This window comes from Mastomys coucha, unplaced genomic scaffold (genome assembly GCF_008632895.1).
Source record: "Mastomys coucha isolate ucsf_1 unplaced genomic scaffold, UCSF_Mcou_1 pScaffold8, whole genome shotgun sequence".
Classification (NCBI taxonomy): domain Eukaryota; kingdom Metazoa; phylum Chordata; class Mammalia; order Rodentia; family Muridae; genus Mastomys; species Mastomys coucha.
The window spans coordinates 31,170,838-31,178,754 of record NW_022196914.1 but is presented as its reverse complement, the minus strand read 5'-3'; the positions used below and the strand labels follow the sequence as shown (position 1 = coordinate 31,178,754).

Sequence of the window (7,917 nt, the reverse complement as noted above, 5' to 3'; positions counted from 1 at the left end):
AACAGACACACCCTCCATTTCTGGATTCCTGTTAACTCCATATGTAGTCAAGTTGACCACCGAGAATAGCCATCATAGTTCCCCAGACACCCAGAACTGATATATATGTTGAGTGCATGTATATTTAGTTTTATATATTTGGCATTAGAGGGGCTGACAGAGTGTGGCAAGGGTAATTTAGCAATGGCTGACTCGTGGTGGAAAGGCTGAGAAACCAGTTGATGTTCAGTCTGCAGGGCTGCATGTTTCTGTACACCATCTGTTGCTGGATTTCTGGAAGATTCCTGGAGAGCTACGAGGCTTTGATCTTTGTTGGGATCCGGAGGTCATTGGATTTAGTACAGGTTCTAGCAACAGGAGAGATGAGCTTTGCCAGAGAGAGTGAGAGCATGCAGGTAAAATTTCTTTCTTCTATGCTTGTGAGCTGTTACTAGTAGGTGTGGCCCAGAGATTTACGGTGCTTTGAATAATCTGATTAATATCTCCAAGTATGGTAACATACATCTGTGATTCCAATGTTTGGGAGGCAGAGTAAGTCAGATCTCTGTGAGTTTAAGGCCAAGCAAGCCCAGTGTGCATAGAGAGTTTCAGAACAACCAGGACTACACAGTAAAACACTATCTCAAAAAGGAAGGGGGTTGGGGAGAAGAGAAATAATCTCTCAGTGTCTGCCCAGCATCCTAGGTTTTAGTTTACTCCAAACACAATCCAATTGACAACCAAGATCAGCCCTTGTCAACTTCACACATAATATCAACTACTTATGTCATGCTTAATTTACAAAGGAAAACAATAACAAGGTCATGATTCCACCTGACATGGTGTAACTATCTCATGCACAGCGGCAAACACATGTTTTATAATATGGCACACTGTCCCTTGAAGAATGATTACTCTTAATGGCCATTCACAACTGCCCATTGTTGGGTTAGTTGGACTGCAGACTGTAAGTCATTACAATAGATTCCTTTAACATATAGCAAGGCATTCCATAAGCTCTGTGACTCTAGAGAACTCTGACTAATTCAGGCACCAGAAGTCCACAGTGGCCAGAGGGGAAGATTGAGCTTCCAGTTCAGTGGAATCTTGGTTGTAGCTCCTTGCAGAAGCACTTCCCACTGTGGATTCAAAACTTCTAGGCTAGCAGAACTTTAAGTCATGGGAAGAGGTAGTAAAATCCTTCCTAGTGGATCACTAGGGGTGATATTGAGTGAAACCATTCCCATTTCCACTACCTTGATTCCAGGATCTGTGAATCCTGGCCATGGGAGAAACCACACAATGTATGCTGATTCAAAGCATATACTGCCTTCTGGAGAACCCTACCCCAGCCCTCCAGGATGCTCCCACCTAACTGGCACTATAACTGTCTTCAAAGGGCCATTCTACCTTTCTGTCAGAGATGCTGCTTCAAAGTGATGGGGAACATGGTAAGACAAGTGGATTCTGTGGTTGTAAAGTGAATTCCTTTGTCAGTAGCAATACTGTGTGGAATACCATGATAGTGGATTATACAAGTCCACCTATGGTAGTTTTGACAGAAGCATCCTGTGTAGGAAAGGCAAATCTGTAACCCAAGTAAGTATCTATCCATTGTGGAGGAAGTGGTCCAGTGTAGTGAATCTGCCACCAAGTTGCTATTTGATCACCCTGGTAAATGGTGTCATATCTGGGGCGCAGAGTTGGTCTCTGCTGTTGGCAGACCTGGCACTCAGCAGCAGCTGTAGCCAGGCAGCTGATATCAGGTAGCTGGTGAGTTGAAGTCCATATTGTCCAGCCCATGCATAATCCACATCTCTCCCACCATGGCCACTTTGGTCATGGGCCTACTGGGCAATGATAGGGGTAGTTGGGGAAAGAAGCTAACTGTCCATAGAATGGGCCATCTTTTCTACTTCATTATTGAACTCCTCAGCTGAAATCACCTTTTAATGAACATTTACATGGGACACAAGTATCTTCACATCCTTTACCCATTTGGAGAGATAGATAGATAGATAGATAGATAGATAGATAGATAGATAGATAGATAGACAGACTTCTTCCCCACATGTCTTTCTCTTCTATTTTCAATCATACTTTTTCCAAGTGCCAGGCTATGCAGCCAATCCACTCTCTACAGACTATGAATTAGTAAAGGGCTGCACATGTGGCCATTTCTCCTTCCAAACAAAATGTCAGACCATGTGTGCTTCCCGAGGTTCTGCCCACTGTGAAGATTTCCATTCACTCATGTCTCTCAAGGTTGTCCCAGAAAGAGGCAATTTGGCAGATTGAACAACCCATTTTAAAGCTTGGTGAATCAGATAATACCCAGCTCTTGATGGGCAGCTCAGATCACATGGTAATTTTATGGGCTATTGTCAAATGTTCACTTTCCAATAAAACCAAGCAGCCCAAGAGTTATCTCTCAAAGAAAGAATAGTCTGTATATGATAGAAGAGCCTTGCTCAAAATTCCCAATAAGGTCCTTTGTGATTCTCATATAGTAGCATGACAAGGGCTCCAAACACCATCTCTAACTGCCATTGATACCTCAAGTACCATTGGGTCTTCTGGATCATGTGGTTCAAATGATAGAGGAGTTTGCACAGCAGCCTGGACCTGTCGAAGAGCCTTCTCCCGTTCCAGGCCTGTACTGGCTGGTTTTGTGTCAACTTGACACAAGCTGTAGTTATCACAGAGAAAGGAACTTCAGTTGAGGAAATGCCTCCATGAGACCCAGCTGTGGGGCATTTTCTCAAGTAGAGATCAAGGGAGGAGGACCCCTTTTGGGTGGTACCATCTCTGGGCTGGTAGTCTTGGGTTCTATAAGAAAGCAAGCTGAGCAAGCCAGGGGAAGCAAGCCAGTAAGGAACATCCCTCCATGGCCTCTGCATCAGCTCCTGCTTCCTGACCTGCTTGAGTTCCAGTCCTGACTTCCTTTGGTGATAAACAGCAATGTGGAAGTAAGTTGAATAAACCCTTTCCTCCCCAACTTGCTTCTTGGTCATGATGTTTGTGCAGGAATAGAAACCCTGACTAAGACAAGGTTCCACACAGAGCTACCAGCTTTCCAAATCACTTGGGATTTGGACTGGAGTAACACATTCAAGCAAGGGAATGTCCTACCCCCCAGAGTTCAAATAGACCCACTGAGCATTGTTTCCTTCTTGGTCCAGGCGCAATAACTTGTCTTTCACATCAAAAGGTATATCTGCATGCCTGACAACAGTGAAACTTAAGAGTTTCCCTGAGGTAGAAGGCCCTTGAATTTTGATTGCATTTATTTCCCATCTTCTGATGTGCATATCCTTTACCACGTCTACAGTGGTGGTTATTTCTTGCTCACTCGGTCCAATCAGCAAGTCGTCAATACAGTGGACCAGCATGATATTTTGTGGAAGAGACTTGTAGTTCAGATCCCTTTGAGCTAAGTTATGATTCGGGAATGGGGAGTGAATACACCCTTGAGAAACATAGTAAAGATGTACTGCTAGCCTTGCTGGATGAAGGTAAATCTCTAGCTACCATGAGGGGTGAAGGGTAAAATCCTTAATATGAAATATATCCTCATGACAATTTTAAATAACAATTATATTTTTAAAGAAAGTGGTTGAGAAAATATCAAACTACTAATAAATTACTCTGAAGCAAACATCTTGGTGGTTTATAACCTCAGTTTTTGGTATTCATGACACACCTGGGCTTTGTGTGGCATTCACAGCAAACTCTGATGCAAGTTCTCTAGGCTCAGCTGGTGTCACTGCGGGTCACAGGACTTGCTTTCAAGATGGTTCATTCCAGTGTTGCCACATTAGTAGACGTCAGCTGAACCTCTGACTGAAGACTGTAGCTCCCCTGCAGGCAGGGGTCCATGTTGGATTTGGGTCACCCTCACCTCATGGTTTTGGATGCCAGACCATTCTGCTCCAGAGCAGCAGGTAGAAGCAGCCCTGCCCACCTATTATGACCTCATTTTGGAAGTTCCACTGTAGCCATGACACATTCAGAATCCCAGGAAGGGAACATCAACTCAACTGCTCAACGGAATGAATAAGAAATCCTTTTATTGAGAAAGCAGAGGTTGGGGGAGTCTTCTGAAATAATTTGTTTTTTAAATACAGCCTGTCATTCACCCTATGCATACCTCGGGAAACTTCAGCCCAAATAAAGCCTTCCTTCTTTAACTTACTTTGGGCCATAGTGTTTTACCACAGCAATAGAAAAGTAACTAAGACAAGATTGTAAAGGTAAATGAAATTAAGGCTGGAAAATACAGTAAATCAAAGGGTACACAGGGAGCATGGTGCACTTGGGAAGCTGTTGCCCTTGCTGACCACAATGCTGTCAGCTTGCTGTGCCTCGAAAGTTCCCAGGATGTGCCACTGGGACATATCCTCACTTTGAACTCCCTCGGTTTGGCATCTGAGGGCTACGTGCTCTTTTCCCTTCACTCCTGTAATGGCTATTCCTCCGTCAGCACTCTCAGCTTTTACTGTTGTCATTTAAAACATTTCCCTATTCATTCAAGGTTATTTTAAGAACCAGTTTCAGTCCAATTTGAGAAAGAAAAAGGAAAAAAGGAAGGAAGGAAGGAAGGAAGGAAGGAAGGAAGGAAGGAACAACAACAAGAGAGTGAAGCAGCTGACTTCTGCTTTTCATTGTGGATGCTTTGAGTGTTCCAGCAGATGGGGAAATTTGTAACACTGTCATGGCTGTGATGATGGGGGGGGATAGTGGTGATGGTGGTGATGATGGTGATGATGATGATGGTGATGATAGTTATGGTGACAGAATCATACTGTTGACAATCTGACATTTTTAGTATATTCTACAGATTTTTTCATTTACTCTTTGTAGCCCTGAGATGCAGCAGTTATAGTAGGAATTTGTCCTGTGCAAATCTAAGCCATTTTTCCCTAAGCATAGAACTTGAAGGTCAAATAATTTAGCTGATAATAGAGGACATTTTTTAACCCATGTGCCACATCACTACACAAGTACACATTTGTGTATATGAGAATGTTATGTACCAGGTTATTTATGGAGTCCTCATTGACTTATGGCATATGAGTAGAAATTACATCATATTTATATACTATGAGACTCCTCTTTTGTTTCTTTTATGTGTAGTATTTGTAGCTCTACACAGTACTCACGTGAGAAAGACTTAAAGAGAAAACAGGGAGATTATGCTAGGATGGCTGCTGGGAGGCCTGTGCACCAATGAGCAAAGTGTACAACTGACCTATCAAGTTGATAAAAATATGAACTAAGTAGTACCCTCAGAGCTCCCAGGGTCTCAACCAACAACCAAGGACTGCACATGGAGGGGTCTGATTGTTCTGGCAGCATGTGTATAGTAGAGGATTGCAAATTCGATCAGCAATAGGAGGAGAGGACCTCAGCCCTGTGAAGGTTCTGTGCCCCAGTGTAGGGGAATGCCAGGGCCAGAAAGTGGGAGAGGGCGGGGTGGCAGGCATGGGGAAGTGGGAGGCAACAGGGGTCTGTTTTTGTTGTTTTTTGGAGGGGAAACTGGGAATGGAGAAATTTACATGTAAATAAAATATCTAAAAAAAAATTGTCATAATTTCAAAAGGGACAACAGAATACATTACAGGGATAGGGATGTGATAAAAAATTATAAGCACACAGGACAAACTTTCCTAGATTTCCAGAAGTTTTTACCCTACAAGGACCCTGTCTTAGTCAGGGTTTCTATTCCTGCACAAACATCATGACCAAGAAACAAGTTGTGGAGGAAAGGATTTATTCAGCTTATACTTCCACATTGCTGTTCATCACAAAGGAAGTCAGGACAGGAACTCACACAGAGCAGGACCTTGGAGGCAGGAGCTTATGCAAAGGCCATGGAGGGATGAGGGATGCTACTTACTGGGTTGCTTCCCTTGGTTTGCTCAGCTTGCCTTCTTATAGAACCCAGCAGGACCACCACCAGCCCAGGGATGGCATCACCCACAATGGGCTGGGCTCTCTCATCCTTGATCACTAATTGAGAAAACACCTTACAGCTGGATCTCTTGGATCTCATGGAGGATATCACTTGAGGAAATACTTCTGATAATTCCAGCCTGTGTCAAGTTGACACACAAAACCAGCCAGTACAGGCCCTAAGCATAGCTCTTAAGTCCTGATACTTCCTAGTCCTTTGCAAAAATAAACACCACTTAATCTGCAGTCTGAGTTTAGAACAGCCTACACTTGCTTCTCTTGAGTTCTGAAGTTGGAGTGAGTCTTATAGAACAAATATCATGGTATCATCATGGCTGGTTCTCTCTGGAGCTGTCAGAGTAGGATTTGGTCCTTGACTCTTTCAACTGTGTAAGGCATCTGTCTTAGTTAGGGTTTTACTGCTGTGAACAGACACCATGACCAAGGCAACTCTTATAAGGACAATATTTAATTGGGGCTGGCTTACAGGTTCAGAGGTTCAGTCCATTATCATCAAGGTGGGAGCAAGGCAGCATCCAGGCAAGCATTGTGCAGGAAGAACTGAGAGTTCTACATCTTCATCTGAAGGCTGCTAGCAGTTTAATGGCTTCCAAGCAGCTAGGATGAAGGTCTTAAAGACCATGCCCACAGTGATACACCTACTCCAAAAAGGCCATACCTCCAAATAGTGCCACTCCCTGGACCAAGCATTTATAAACCATGACAGTATCTATGCCCTGTCCTAATTTACCCTTCTCTAGGTCTGTACACTCAGCATCTCTCATTTATAAGGATGAGATTGATTGGACCCCTGAATGTTACAATAATACCCTTGTGGTTAGGCAAATTGATTGGCAGTCATCTTCCCATGCTGCCTTAACTTCATGACTGTGGACCCAGCACAGCATGGTTCTAGAGAGTAGAGCAAGTTCTGCAGAGACATTGTTCTTCTCACTATATAAACATCATGGGAAGGTGGTAAGTGGGAACCTGGGCATGCCTAAAAACCAGGAGGAATCCTAAGCAATGTAACTCCCATCCCCACCCCACCCCCTGCATGAGAAACACAACAGGAGTCCTCACTGATACAAGTGCCCCTTGCCTGATGAAACATAAAAGAGGGGGACTGGGCCTTACATCTCAAGTTCCCCTTTAAACTTGAAATCCCAGCAAAGAAAAGAGGGAGAGAGCTAGAAGGCAGGAGGAAGAGATGCCAGAGTGTTTTTCAACCATAAATGAAATCATATTGTTTGTATACAAGTGAAAACCATCCCATTAAGCAAAATACACTGGTCTCAGAAAGACAATTGTCTCATGCTCTGTATATGTGGAATCTAGAGTGGGGGAGGGGACAGTTGGATGGATAAAGGGGAATCTGGTGAGTGGGTTAAGGAGGACAACTTAGCTAAGGTTCTAACGCTCTACTGAGAGCACCATGACCCACTCAACTCTTTCAAAAAAAAGTATTTAATTGGCGCTTGCTTACGATTTTAGAGGGTTAGTTCACGATTATCATGTCAGGAAGCAGGCAGGCATGACATGGAGCAGAAGCTGAGATTTTACATCCTGACCCACAGACAACAGGCAGAAGAGAGAGACTAGGCCTGGGGTGGGCTTGTGAAACCTTGAAGTCTACTCCTAGTGACACACCTCCAGCAAAGTGACATGTCCCAGTGCTTCCCAAACATGTCCACTAACTGGGAGCCAAGAACTCAAACATATGGCCCTATGGCAGCTATTTTCATTCAAACCACCACTGATGACAATGGAGATAAATACGACCAAAAGGTATTCCACCTGTGTATGGTAATATCATAATGAAATCCACTTTTATGTAATCAATGCACACCAAGAAGAAATGAAGAAACAGAACCAAGATAGATACCTTGGAGCAGATAATCAAAAACATCATAGTCTCTTCTACCATGCAGAGGCCAGAAGCTCAAGTTCCAGTCCCCAAAGTTCCTGTAGCAAATGTGTAGA

At 43.6% G+C, this 7,917-nt stretch overlaps 1 protein-coding gene across 1 annotated transcript in view; it reads right to left on the bottom strand.

The window, feature by feature from the left end:
* Med10 (mediator complex subunit 10) overlaps positions 1–3,925 on the bottom strand; it is an 11,655-nt gene extending 7,730 nt beyond the window's left edge. Inside the window, exon 1 of the mRNA XM_031360364.1 lies at positions 3,683–3,925. The gene's annotated coding sequence lies outside the window, so the exon portion shown is untranslated. The remainder of the gene's footprint in view (positions 1–3,682) is intronic.
* Between the last annotated feature and the right edge of the window lie 3,992 nt (positions 3,926–7,917).